The 15594-nt window shown below is 41.6% G+C and overlaps 1 protein-coding gene across 5 annotated transcripts in view; it reads right to left on the reverse strand.

Moving 5' to 3' along the window:
* Positions 1–15594, reverse strand: part of LOC135244904 (muscarinic acetylcholine receptor M3-like) — a 105228-nt gene that overhangs the window by 59330 nt on the left and 30304 nt on the right. For 2 of the 5 annotated variants that reach the window (XR_010327091.1, XM_064317572.1), the window contains exon 2: positions 6304–6408. The exons of 1 other annotated variant lie outside the window; for it this stretch is intronic. The gene's annotated coding sequence lies outside the window, so the exon portion shown is untranslated. 2 more of the 5 variants (XR_010327093.1, XR_010327092.1) reach the window with 2 other exon arrangements.

Below are 15594 nucleotides of genomic sequence, written 5' to 3' on the forward strand. Positions count from 1 at the left end.
TATATTTCCAAAACAATCCCTATATTTACAATATATTGCAATATACTTTTTACTGATTAATTCCATCACTAAAAGCCTATATATCCATCCATCCATTATCTATACCCGCTTATCCTGAGCAGGGTGGCGGGGGGTGTTGGAGCCTATCCCCCCTAGTACATTGGGCTAAAAGCCTATGCAGAAATGCTTAATTATATGATGTTTCCACACAGCTGAAATAGATATTTAAAATCTTTTCAAATGTTACTAAATTTCTGTAATTAGCAACAGAAACAAATAAAAAGTAAAAGTGCAACACATCCACTACAGAACCAATCCATCCAACTTACCCAAAAAAAAAAAAAAAATCATCGCATTTCTGAATGTTTGCAGCAAAAAAGGAAAAAAACAACACATTTCAGAAAAATGTGATGAGCTTCCTTTCTCAAGAGTTCTGGGAATCACATTTGCTTCACAAAGGACTGAGGTTGGAGCAAAACATACATCTCACTTGAAAGTTTTTCCCAGCACAATCAAATATAACATTGCAATGTAAATGTAGACATACACTAAAAAATAAACCCACAGCATTCTAAAAATAAAGAACAGATAAAGACATCTCATAGAACATTGCACACTCAAACATTGGGCAACCCATTTCTCTCCCTTTGTTATTCTGGAATGGTCAGAACATACCACACCAGAACTCATTCCGCCCCTACTCCACAACTTCTTTATTTGAAAAGAACATCTGCTCTCAAATTTGACTTCATGCTGTGAATTTTGCTTCCAATACGGGAAGCGTTTTGGTTTGGCTGATCAGGAAGACACCATCACCAAAAACAAACAAACAAGCTAACAAATAAATAAATAAAATTACAAACAAATTCTCTCTCTCTCAAAGAAAAAAGCCTCACGCTGACATTATCGCAGAGTGCCAGAAGCGCTGAATGACAGTTCCGTACTGAAACCGCCCGTCCCGGTCTCAGTGCAAAGCGTAAGCACAGAGGGGCTGGCCAGCAGAACGGCTTCAGATGAAAACCCAAAGATTATGAAAGAGTGGAATGAAAGAACCGGACTGCGTAACGCTCATCAAAACACCACCTCACGCTGCGAACGATAGCTAAGCCAGCCAAACTCCAGGCCACGGGTGACCGCCAGTGTAAGTACTGCCAGGCACCTACAGTATGCTGCTCTGCTCTCCCTCACTGTGGATGCCATTTTCAATTTTTCCATTTACACTGGGACTCTTTTCTCTTTTTCTCAACTTTAAATTTGATTCAAAGCTTCCCCGCTCCCCAAAGATATCCATATTTCAAATGAGAGTCTTCTCAATTCCCTGATGGACTGATAACGCGAACGTCTCCCCGGAAGGCATCGCACGCTGTGGAGCAAACGCTTATTCATGAGGCCCTCGGCCTTATGGGACAGAATCTTCACTTCATGGCCGTGGGTGAAACTATCTGCATCTGAAGAAGACGGCGCAGCATCCCAGAAGAAAAGTAAACTTTCCCTTCTGCGGTTCTGCGCCTTCAGGCTCAGAGAAAAAGTTTGTCTGATGTGGAAAAACTCCTGAAGTGATTGGACCGAGGTGCTGAGGCAGCGGTCTCCCTCCCCGTTACCTGGAGCCAGCCGAGGAGCCGCGTGCTTCCCGGCTGATAAGTCAGACTGTGTTCATGCGCATAGTAATGGAGGGGACTTTAGCCAGTGGAAAAGCGCAGATCATTTACATGTTAATGTCTTTCACTTCAGGCCTAATCTAAGCTGGCTTTTTCACCACGCCTGTGGTGATCGGCCTGTCTCAGGACACAGATGAGTGTGGCTCCAAGCACAAACACACACACACACAAATGTATATGAGTATGTGTCTATAATACATTTTTTAAATAAAATATATGATAAAGAATAAACACACACACACACACACGCATACACACACACACACACGCAGATAAAATTGGTGGACACATGGTTTCCTCCGCTCGAGAACAACCCTTAAGTTCCACGTAGGCGGTGGGGTAATATCAGGTCATCCGAAGGCAGAAAATCTCTCAAATCCTCGCTGCGGCGGGGGGGGGGGGGGGCGGGAGAGCGGAGAGCGGGAGAGCGGACCTGTGTGATGAAGGAGCCGCGCGGCGCTCTCCCCACCCGTCCGCGCGTCAGTCCTAATGAACCCGTCGCCGGCGGATACGGCGGCCGTTTCGGGGCGGCGGCGTTCGGCCTCCCCCGTTTTCCAGCGGGACGGCGATGTCCTTAATCAGCAGAGACGTGGAACGCCCGGTCTGAAGCCCGCAGACGGCCGAGCGGAGGAACGGCCGCCGGCGGGGCCTCCTGTTGTCACTCTAAATTCGGCCGGCCCCGCGATGCAAAATGCTCCCATGCCTGGCCGCTAAATGGCTTTCCCCGATAATTACTAATCTGCTAAGACCTGTCAGCCAGGGTTACAGGAGACGTAATGGGAAATGTCTCTCGTAGATGGAAAACAGGATACACGACTATCACTCCTTCACCGCCTCTTTTTCCAGCGCGAATCTGAGGGTCCATCCACAGCGCTACACTAAACCCGTAGTCAAAGTGCGAAACGCTTCATGCAATATGTATATAATGCAGATTGCAGTAGAATGGCTATACATATGCATTACGTATATATATCACAGAAATAGGCAGATTAATGTGGTAGTGCTGTTAGAATAAATATCAGGAGCCCCCATGAAAATAGCCTTGTTGGCCATATAAAGAAAACAAAAAATAAAAGATGAGAATTCATTACTTTATTAAAATGTAAAAAGGCAATATTGAAAGTTGGCGTAAAAAGCTCATTTAACTGTTTGTCATGATATGATTGCACTGTGGGGCAGGGTGGTGGGTTGCGGGGAGAATACACACAGGTCCAGTTATGCAGCTGACCCTGTCAAATGGAATGGCTGCACCTTTCACCTGTCCGTTTCCACAAAGTCAGGCAGGTGTACAACAAGTATGGCCCTATTTATAAAAAAACTATTTATAAAAAATAAAAAAAACATTTAATGTTTTGTACCTTATGGATTAGTCTCCAGGAGACCCCAACATCAAACTACATGTCCCTGGTATCAACGTAAGGATCAGCAGTTAATGGTGCGCCAGTGCAGTCCCTGCCCTGTGATGGACTCCACGCATGTTGCCCTCTGTAATGGATGCGCATTAGATCCAGCACGTCAGATAAGCAGCAGTAGAGCTGTGCTGCGTTTCCTCAAACGTGTCCATTAAGATCCTTTAAAAAGCATCACCTAGCGTCTGCACAGTGCAACCCCTACAGGCAGGTACACATGATCAGCTACTGCCTTATTCTTTTACCTGCATGTCACGAGTCCAGGAAGCAGCTGCTTGAAGCCATCTAAGGTCAAGCTAAACAGCCACACTCATCTAATACAGCCTTAGAGCTCCACCAATCACAAAGTATGAAGCAGAACAACAGTTATTGGTGGATACTTTCTATCTTCTACCCACAGTGGGCATGGAAATATAGTCAGAAAATATCCGCAAATCACAGTTGGTATTGTTACATTGGTTGTTTCATCATACCCCTTGATTGGTCTAGCTCATCTTTGTTTTCGACCAGTAAGGTGACATTACAATTGTATTATGATCATTTATTATCCCTGTGTCAGACTAGGACATCAAACAGCGTTTAAACAGAAAAAATCCTACCATTATCATGCAAGAGGAAATCAAACTCTGCTTAATTTATTTCATGCAAAACTGCACCCCATTTGAAATTATATTACTGGCATTGTTCTCTGAGTGGAAATAATTTGCTCTAAAAATGTCTTTGAATAATTTTTGAGGTTGATCAGATATAAACATAATTCTAGGTTTGGAACAAAACACAATCTTCTTTCCTGCAATACTTCACAAAACAAGCAGGGTCATATTATCATAATAATGACGATAATTCAACGACAGCCTCTAAATGTGACTCTCAACTTCGGCGATAAAGATGCAGGAAAATAATTTGATTTAATCGAATTCACAAACTCTTTGATGGTAACTTTCTTGTTCAAGCCGTTGCTTGAACTCTTACAAAAAATTTAATTATGGCAACGTCAAGAACTTCAAGTCATTCAGTTCATAAAACTTATGAAAAATTTATTTTTCATGAAACATGAATGTGATCTTCAGTGTTTCAAAGTGACCCTGAAGCTGTCAAGTCATATCCCTAACATGCAGGGGAACTGGCCCTCTACTCTACGACCCGACCTGACCCAAACAACCTCCTGCCATGGCCAAACATCTGCATTGTGGAAAAAATATTACTTTGGCATTATACTAAGCTAGCAAAATGAACGCATATCATTTAATGTTGCGTCTAAAATAATATTATGAATCGGTCTCTTTAGTTTATCCCCACAGAATATTAGCTCAGCAGCCCGAGGCGTGTTTGGAAATGGCACCAGAGCCGCTGGATGAAAACAACGTCTCCTGTTTGAACTCACCGTCTCAAGCATCTCCTCCTTCTTACTGGCACTTGCAGGGTCTTTTATTTTTAATGTGTCAAGGGTATTCTACTGTCATTTTTAAGGGTTTGGTGAGATGCCAACAGCCCCCCCCCCCATCCACTGTGTCCTTCCTATAGACACAACGCTAAGGTACTGCCAGGGTGTAGCTTTCTCTCTGTCAGCACATCAGATTTGCGGCCTTGAGGTGGGTGGCGACACAGATATTTTATGCACATCAGAGTAATGGAAGTAAGTGTGTGACAAATTACCTTATTATCTACAGGCACGTAATGAGACACAAACACCTTGCGGAGACAATGACCACATTCCTCAGCCAAGAAAATTAATCACACCTTTACCCTGGTCCAATGGGGGTCACCTTATACAGAGGGCGTTTACTTTACATTATATGTGGGCACACAGCACACGCCCTTATCCAGTTTGACTTACACAGACTACATTTTCACATAGAACCCATTCATACCCACTGCCATTGAGTTCAAAGCCCAGATCCCAAACCATTATGCGGCACTGGTTGAACTTACAATCATGTCGACTTGACTTCAACAGCAAATACCAAATATTTCTGTTATTTAACAAAAAAAAACCTTGCTACATTTCATATTCACATATAAAATAAACAAGAACCCCAGCTGTCTTGTTCACACGCTCTCCCACCCTCAGTTACCAATGTTGGAAAAACTCCACCACGCTACAGGATCAAACTGCGTATTGATTGGTCGAAATGCGAGTGCCTGCTCTAACCCCGCACAATGTAGTTCGCCTCCCCACCGGACACAGATCCCTATCTGGCACCTGGATGCAGGATGACAGAGAGAGAGAGAGAGAGATACAATAAACAGTCTCTGCTAATGCGGCCCGGAAAGCCGATCAATATCCATCTCCCTCAGTGCCGTGAGGCCCACGCCAAGCGAGCACAAAGCCTCATAATGAGGATGATTTAGCATCGCCGCTAACGCAGCGGCTCACACTCCCACAAAAGGCCCGTTGAGACGCTCTGTCCCCAAGGTGATGGGATCTTAATTAAATCCTGACTTCTGAGACGTGTCGCAAACCCGAACAGCCAGAGGAATGTCGTGGCTACAGGGGAAGGGAATCAATGCAAAGCATTTCAATCAAAACCGACACCGCCCATCTTTTGTTGGCCGTGTTTGCAGTTTCAACGGTGAGTGAGTAGACCCACCATTCACTGAGCTATGAGAGGTGGGCTGGGGAAGAAAAAATGTGTACACAAACATATACATACATTTATAAGATATATGTGTGTGTGTATATGTATATATATATATATATATATATATATATAGAAAGTGCATTAACGTGTTTTGAAAGCAGCCATTTCACAGTTTCATCTCTATTTGACAGTCTTAAAGATGAGAGATCTGAATACACAATCTAAGACATGGACTGCATACAGTTTCATGCTATATAACAATAATGTATGAATCATATGATATAATTAATGTATGAGTCTAATATCATATGATAAAACATCCCATTGTTATTTATAAAATGTTTTATGATTTTGCGATGACATAAAATACCATATCATAAAATATGGTCATCCACTGAAGCACGTGTCTTTTGTTTTTAACATCCAAGTTAGCACAGTTATTTTTAATGTCAACATGACACAAATTTGATCGTCTTCAGATTTGCTTAAAAAAACAAAATGTAATTTTCAAATTTAGGCCATAACACTAGTTTTTCCTGTAGTTTACCCTGTGTCTAAATCAAACTGTAAATCTCTACGAGTAATAACGAGTTCTAAGAAACCAGAAACATGAGCTTAGCATTGCCATTTTAGCCAAGATCTCCCGGCACTTACCAAAGTTTGGGAGTGAAAGTGCTGGCAGTCACCTGTTGGTGCAGAGCTGGTTAGTGTCCCAGCAGTCTAATAAGGCGAACTCCATCTTAGACTGAGCCATTGTGTCTAAAAACAACAGACAAAAACAGACGAGATGAGCCTCAACAAACCAATGAAGAGGGAGGGAGAAGTTCCAAGACACTCTTTTGAGAGGAGGTGTGGATTTTGAATGCCTTTACTAAACAAATCCATAGTGGAAAATTTTGAACAATTCTCATAATCAATCGTTGGCACCTATTAATCAATGAAGAATGATTAACCGAAAAGCTTAAAATTGTATTATAAGGCCTATGAAAAGAATCACGCAAAATAGGCCTACCAAATATTGAATTGCACAGGCCTGTATCAGAGAGGTTTTATTAAGACATGCTCAAACAATCATTAAAACAGAATTTGTATTGCGTAATAAGGCCACATAACGGTGAGAAACAAAATTATACAAATACGGATTCATGGACTGAGAAATCTGCAGGAGAGGAGGGATCGGCAACGTTTTAGTAACAGACTGGCTGAGCTGCCATTGCGATAGTGACTGAAGATATTCTTTATTAATGCTACTTATTAATGCTTATCTTTGTAATAAACCGCTTTAGTTTTTTTCCTGCCATCCTGTCAACACTTGGACCCGCTAATGCAGTCTTATAATAGAAAGAACACATCAACCAATTCAAGTGTAAATCATATTCAGTAGTAGTAAGCCATTCATTTAACAAAATAGTAGCGAGTTCCGCACTTTGGAAAGTAGGCCTCATGATGTGCAGAAAACAAAAAAGCTAAGTAAAAGTGTAAAATATGATGAAGTGTCATGAAACCTGCTAATAGGCTATATTCAGGAAGGCTGTAACATATAGCTGTAATGTGAACAACACAGCTTATATGCCAGTACCTAACTTAATACCTATCACTTTTGTTAAAGAATATGTGCATGTTTACATGCTCTGGGGTCAGCCTGGTTTGCAGACCAGTCTGTTGAAGCTGAGACCGGCAGCTGAGAAGAAGTGCTCAGACAGCATCAATGCTACTAGGCAAATAACGTTTTGCTAATGCTGCCAGTCCAGCAAACTGTAACTTGTCAATTTCCACCAGTCCTGGGGATTTACATCTAACGGCAGAGATACGTCTCTCTAGTGTAAAATCTAATGCCCAAAATTAGGCTATTCATCTAAATGATTTACTAAAATTTAACTGTTTAATCAATAAAATGAATCAAGCAACACCAAGGTAGGTAGACCTACACAAATGACCAATCAATTCTCACCATAATGAAGAAAAACCGCAGACACCTGTCAGATAAATCAAAAATACAAGATATCAAGAATTTTGTCGTTGTCCCCAACACTATGGAGCTAATTGTATGTAGTTTACTGACCTACACCTGAACTTGTGATGAAATCAGTCAATTAAATGTAAGGAGCAATTAGTGACAACCCATGGGAAGACCACACAAGCTCATCACAGTCAAATACCAAACCAATAATGTTAATTCGATAGAGATCCCAAAGGTGTGACTGCAGAGACACCTACAGTAGATTCAAACAAGCAGAGGCACAGCATGTTCCTGAATTATGCTGAAATGTTTGCACAGTATATACAGTACCTACACAATAACAGTCATTTAAATAAGAATGGAAAGCTTATTGGAAACATAGAAAGCAACGTCAGGTTTTTAAAGAGTATGCTTGGCTTAATAACACGCCGTAAGTCACAAACTTAAAAGTGCTGTCACTACACCATCAATTGTACACTGGGAAAGGAGAATCATTTCCCTGAGTAGATATACAATAGAGAAAATGTATGCAGCGTTTCACGGGGGACGTGGCATTTCCATTTCAGAAGATTCTCATTCTTTGTTCTCAAAACCATGATTGCATTTATGGACTTGAGGCATGTATTGATTCAATTTCAGAAAGAAGTCAATCTGTACTGTATTTTTGCCCTAGGCCTGCTATGGATCACATCTGACAGCTCTCTGGCTGTTGGAATCTGTTATTTTCAATTGTTCACTGCAATATGAGCAGTAGGAAAACTGCAGGAGACTCCCACAAGGCAACATGAAAACAAACCCCAACCCAAAGAACCCCCCATTCATCACCACTACAAAATACCAGTGTGCTACCAATCACACAGCTTCACAGCTGACTTTCAAAAGATCAACTGCTGCTGCACAACATGACGATAAAGTAGCAGCAAATGCCATCGTGTTACGGCAAAGCAACCGTATATACGTAAAGGATAGATGCCTTTACAGTGTATGGTTAATCTGAAGAAGGCTTACAGTTTGTGGCATTGGTTTATCAGGTTATAAGGTTATGAGCAGCCTGGTCAGGCTCATAGTACTGGGAGGTTGTAAGCAGCCTGGTCAGACTCATAGTACCTTAAGGTTATGAGCAGCCTGGTCAGGCTCATAGTACTACAAGGTTATGACCAGTCTGGTCAGACTCATAGCTCTGTAAGGTTATGAGCAGCCTGGTCAGGCTGATAGTGCTGTAAGGTTACAAGCAGCCTTGTTAGCCTCATAGTACTGTAAGGTTATGAGCAGTCTGGTCAGGGTCATAGCTCTGTAAGGTTATGAGCAGCCTGGTCAGGTTGATAGCGCTGTAAGGTTACAAGCAGCCTTGTTAGCCTCATAGTGCTGTAAGGTTATGAGCAGTCTGGTCAGGGTCATAGCTCTGTAAGGTTATGAGCAGCCTGGTCAGGCTGATAGCGCTGTAAGGTTACAAGCAGCCTTGTTAGCCTCATAGTGCTGTAAGGTTATGAGCAGTCTGGTCAGGGTCATAGCTCTGTAAGGTTATGAGCAGCCTGCCCAGGCTCATAGTCTTGTAAGGCCATGAGCAGCCTGATCAACTGGCTCTTAGTATTGCAAGTACCCTGAGTGACCTGGCCAGGCTCATAGCACCGTAAGGTTATGAAGCTAACCAGTGCGGCTTTTCTTTAAGTAAGTAAGGCCTTAGGAATGTGAGTTTGAGTAGCAGGGGGCAGTCCTCCCTTAGGTCTTTCACCCATAAGCCTTTCTTAATGACCTCCTCCCATTTTCCTCCCAAGTTCATCTATGCACACATCAAAGCAATCATACTTTTCCTTCTTTTTTCATTTTCTGTCTCCTACCTTATATAGACCTGCTGGTTTGCACTGTAAGGCTCATTCTGGCAACGATACAACTGCACTTGCAAGACACAGTCATATTCAGAGAACATTCTGAAGGCTTATTATCCCTTCAAATAATTACAGAAGGTGGATCGGCTCCCAAATCAATGATACCTTTCAAAAAGTGTAATGCGTAAGCCAGGCTGGCGCAGTAAGAGCCGAACGCACGAGGCATGGTGATGGCACAGTAACACACGTGACCTGATGGAGGCGCTATCAGCCAGATGCACGCAGCATGATGATGCCGCTGTAAACGCTGGACATACATGACCTGACGATTCTTCATCAGTATTCAGAAGTTTCCAGAAAGCCTGAGTAAACGGGTGACAGCACAGTATCTATGGCACATAAGAGTCTCTCAGTGAGACAGTTTGCCCCACCCCCCTCCTTTAACTGCACTTCGTACTGGGGACCCAGTGTAGCGCAGCCGAGGGAGTAATGGCCGCCCAGATGAAGATGAATTGGTGCATGGCGTTGGTTTTGTTTGCGCTTTTAACACTTCATGTTCCACTTGAGTCAGCCTGAGGAATTAGTTCCACGTCACGCTTGCAGTACTGTTTGGTCCTGTACTCATGCGTGTTATTGTCTTGGCTTTGATATGTACATCTTACATGTCACTCCTTTTTCAGTGCTCCGTCATAGATCATAGCCATTAAGATGGGAAAGAACATTAACTCAATGATCTGGTAACTAATACACCATATCTGTTCTATACTGCAGTGACATTAATGTGCACATATATCTTGTAAAATAGTCTAGTGCAAGGCAGCAGGGATGGAATGGACTACCATTTAAAATAACAGTTATTATACATTTGATTGTTTTTTTTTTTTGTTCTGATTAATAACTAGTTAGAAAAGAATTGTGCTTGACCTTGGATCTCTGGAAGTACATTGATACAGTCTTACTGCAGGTTTGATGAGCTACCACAGAGTATGATTTATTATTACTTAATTACATAACTGGGAATAAAAATGCACTGCATTAACTTTTTTAACAAACAAGTCTTTACCCTCACACTTACTCTTTAGCTATTATGTGTTCTGGAGTAGTCATATCATTCCATTATCGCAGAAAATAAAGAAAAGTAGGTTTACTACGATCAGCACCAGTTCACAGCTAATTACTGACTAATTTATGTCAAGTGGCTGAAATAGCAGTGCCCATAGAAAAGGCAGAAGGACAGAGGCTAGCCAGTTTTCTGCCTTTGGTTTTTAATTAGGAACCTATATAAATGGCTATGGTCAGCCTGACTGCACAGACTACAGCAACACTGTACATGAGGCTGAATTCACTGAGGCCATTTTACAGAATATTCAATACTTCAGGTTACGTGCTTACATACAGACACACACACCGGCACGCACGCAAGCACGCACGCACACAATTGGCCTTTACCATTTTAAACATGATTCATTTCCATTTATACAAATAAGCAAGCACATTTTTTCATTGTAATATACAGTGATACATAATATATAATAGACTACCAATTCTTCAAGCCAGCAGTACATACTATATGCAGGTCTCTCTCAGAAATGTAGTATGTCAATAAATAAGTAAAAAATACATACATTAAAGATTTAAGAATGAAAAAGAATGTTTTAATTGTCCTAGGGCAAAGGGAAGTGCCACTGATGCAAAACAGGATGTTATACCCACTTCCTTCCTGTCCCAGGAGGACTGATCATTTGTGCTGCAGCTCCATATAGAGCTGCAACTTTGCAGGATTTTCCACAATGTTACCAGTGTTGGCTGACCTTCATTGGACATCTAAACGTCCAATTTTGTCAAAAATAGAATCCAGGAGAATAGGCCTTGTTTTGATGATGCCTTACCAACCGTTATTCCTAACTTTGCAACATATGTGGTTTGTATAACTACATGCTGGTTGCACACTAAAAACAGCGAAGAGTATGAGGAACCTGTTGTTTAAGACCAAATGCAAACACAAAAGTTATCTGTCAAATTGAAGTCCTTCTTTTGTTCACAAAGAGTCACCAAAATGAACTCACCAAACTGTTCAATGACAGAGGGAAAAAAGTTTATTTGTAACAAAGCATAAAAGGAGCTGATTTAATCTGTGTATGTGTATTTCCCAGTATCAAGGGTCTTGCAAGCAAATTATCAATGTACTTTCTTCTGTCCAAGAAAATTCAGGTTAGAAATTCCAAATGCTATGAATTTGACAAAACAGCAGTGAGTTCAGAAGCTGTGCCATGATGACATATTGAAGGGTTGTGCCACAGAAAGCTTAATGAGTGTGCCTGGAGCTTCACGTTATCGAAAGACATGAATTACGCAATTCTCACGGAGAATACTTTATGTTCTTATTCCTTTAACACTTTTTTTGCGGCATTTTGACGTTGCCCTGTTTGTCATTTGGGTTTTTTTGTTTTTTTTTAATGAAAAAAAGAAGAGAGGACAAGCCCACCCTCCCCTCATATTTTTTCATTCATATTGCTTTATTCAGATGGATAGAAAGCAGAGAGGGGGATAAATAAAGGAGGGTCCACAGGTGAAAAGGTGCCATGGTGGGGACTGAAGCTACTTCTGCGTAGCGACGCGCAGGTCGAGTGGCTGTCGCTCTACAGACTGCACTACACGCCTCGTCCATTTGGTGCTTTTTAAACCACTCTCATCCACCTGTGTGTGCTGTAAATAACCAGCATGACTCAAAAAGAAATAGATTAGGTTTAAAGGCCCCATGTGAGTGGGTATGATGTCGTTTCGGCAAATGTAAAAGATTTCCTCAGAATTACACTTTTCCACACAGGTCTCAAGTGCCACACATCATGTGTGGGACTCGCACACTGCAGACCAACATCACGCTTACACATAGTCCAGGTCCGAAAAATATTGCGTGCATTTTAATTAGTGCGAGACACAAAACTTCGGACTGACATCACGCTTACACATAGGCCAGGTCCAAAAAATATCGCATGCATCTTAGTGCGAGACGCAAACTGTGGACCGACATCACCCTTACACACAGGCCAGGTCCGAAACATCTCATGCATTTTACTGAAAGCCACAGGGCTGGTAGTGCACCGTCTTGGACGTTGAATTTAGTATAGGTTACTTTTAAAGTGAAAGTTGCTAAAACTCGTACATTTCCAAGAAAATAGTATTGGCCTGATCTCAAGCTTCGGTATTTTAAGAAGTCAGGAGTTATGAGATGCAAGGCTTTGTACAACACTTGAACTGGAAGATGAATAATGAATTTAATCAGCTGAATGGATGGTATGTGTAATTTTCAGTTAAATATTCAACTATACAAGTTTTCAAGAACCTTGGCTAAAACTAAAAAATGCGACATTTTGCAAAGAATTCCATGAATGCCATGATGCTATGAATGGTATGTTTATTCATTTTAAAAGGTTGAGAGAGCAATTTTTCAAGTTGACATAAAATCAATGTACCATGATAAGAAATTATACAATGTAGCAGGTTAACATTACATATTTTTATTTAATGTTACCAGGTGAGTCATAGCCTGTGTGTAGCTTTAAACATATAACAGGGCACATGAAAATGAAATCTAAGTGTTCAAATCTAACCTTGCCATATGCTTTTGTATCTGTGGCATTTGTAAGGTACGGCATTAAATGGAAAAGCCTGAGGTCACCTTTCCTCGGGGGGACACAGAATGCGCGGTAGGTAATTGAAACTCGGCAAATGGCACCTGTGTAACAGGAACACCTGCACGTTTCCTCCGGAGGGGAGCGAGCTTCCCGGAGAGTATCGCTGGAGGTATATCACACGTATCAAAGCAAGATCCTCAGTCCTTTCCCTCAATGAGCTCGCACATCCGCCCACAGACGGCTCGGAACACATCACGAAGGAGACCGTGTCGCCACACAGCGCACTCATATAAACCGCAGATGAAACGGGGGAAAGAAGGAAATGGCTGTGTATTGCTTTTGAAGAAAACACGGACGCATGAATATATAATGCAAGAGAATTTGTTCAGCAGAGGTGTGGAGCTGGCACGCTAAACTCGGATTGGCTGCTAACACGAGCAGATGGGGCATACAATAAATTACATAAGATAGAAATCAATGGACGGAAAATGAGAAAATGAACACCATGAAGCCGCAGACGAACCCATGCTGTGCCAGTGATGGCTTTAAATTCAGGAGAAAGGCACGGACGTCACACTCCTGGGACCGACAGCCAGCTGTGATGTGTGTCTATCTGCACATTTACATGACTTGTGACTCTTGCAAACCATTATTTCAAATGAGCAATTTAAAAGAAAGCACGTGGAATCATCGCCAGAACTAACTAAGCCGTTTGAGCACGCAGCGCGCTTTGTTTGTGACACACAGGCACACAGCTCTGTCCCGCCCCTCCCGCTTAGCTGCCGTCAGCTAAATCCTCATGCATTCACTCTCACTGTTTTCAATAACTATATGTACCTGCTGAGAGCCTGAACCGAGACACCCAGGATACAAGACACAACTATGGGAGAGATAACAGAGTTTCCATCCTCAGGATGTGTATACACGCACACACAAATACATACACACACATAAGAACACCCACACACATACAAAACAACAATAAACATCACAGTAGCTTTGCTTTTGTAGAATATAGAGGCACCCGGTTAAAATAAAGGAACATGCATGCACCATTTGTACCTGCAGCCAGCTAGTATTGGAAGTAACCAAAAAAAAAAAAAAATCCATGACCCCTAATCTCGGTCAAGGAATTTCCTGCACGGATATGCCGCTTGGTGTTCAGGAAGTGTTCAATGAATTATGCTAGGCTTTTCTCTGAGTCAGTAACTAATAATAATGTCTAAAGGTATAAATAATTGCATTTTCCCCAACCAGGAGCGGGGGCTTTATAATATCTATGGTGCGCGAGGTGCTTGAGGAGCAGGTGCGAGTGGTGGTGTGATCCCTCTGGCAGACCCGTAGCCCCATTCATGTTCGCCGCTCTACTGGGTTCATTCACTTCCTCTTCCTCCCGGTGGGCCCTCAGCCGCCATTAACGCTGACGCTGAAATATTAACATCCATATCGCTCACGCATGTGCTCGAGCAGGGTTTGAAAAAAAAAACAATAATAAAAAAATGACAAAGGAAACATGAAATTGATTTCCTTGGGCACAGCTGCGGAGGAACACACAGCATGTTACTGGAAAAAAAAAACGCTCAAGAATATGATATGCCGTATGTAAATTCATTCAGCAGAATTTATTTTATGTGCAAGAATAAATAAAAAGGGACTTGCAAAACAGTCCAGAATTCACCCTGGCCCGCCTGTGTGCTGGTGCTTGGGCCAGCTGCTGAAATTAATTGAGCATATGCATTGACTCCCAGCCACGAGTTACTCAGGATACACGCTCACTGTTGTTTTCTTTTTGAATTCTTGGTTTCTCTCAAGACACGTACAGGCTTCAGTAACTAGGCATTTCCAAATTTCAACATTTAAAAAAACCGAAGTGATTGCGTATATCCCATTGCAATAAAAGCCAGGGGTGTGGTAATGCATACCTGTACGGCAGGTGAATGCTGTTTATATGCAGGTTTCACTCACGTACACATATATTAATTTAGATTTTCATAACAAATCTGCTTTCCCACAGATAAATCATCGCATTGCCTAAAATGTCCTGTAAACATAATTCTATGAATATAGTATCTACAGTATGTCTCATAATCCTCTTTTCAATGTAGGGGGAAGTACTCTGAAAGTGTAGCTGTACAATCTACTGATTATTTCAACCTAAAAGACTATTTTTTAAAATTATTTTATCAAGCCATTTATAAACCAGGTGAAAGTCTCATTGAGATTAAAAGTCTCTTACAACATAGACCTGTCCAGCATAAAAGACATACATCATAATATATATTATTATGTCCAGCAAGATCTCAAAATGTACAGTCATAACTAAAATATTTGTTCTGAATATTGGTGAGAAGAGGTCTTTAAAACCTGTTAGTAATCTACAGAAAATGTACTGGTGTCTAAAGGTGTTGAAGTATTTCAAATAAAATGTGACCCAGGTCTGTTATGCATACATCTCATAGCATGAATTCTTTCACAGTTTCGGTTCCAAAACACAAGTTGAATTGAAATAGCAGATCAGTAAATG

Source organism: Anguilla rostrata, chromosome 18 (genome assembly GCF_018555375.3).
Source record: "Anguilla rostrata isolate EN2019 chromosome 18, ASM1855537v3, whole genome shotgun sequence".
In the NCBI taxonomy this organism is placed as follows: Eukaryota; Metazoa; Chordata; class Actinopteri; order Anguilliformes; family Anguillidae; genus Anguilla; species Anguilla rostrata.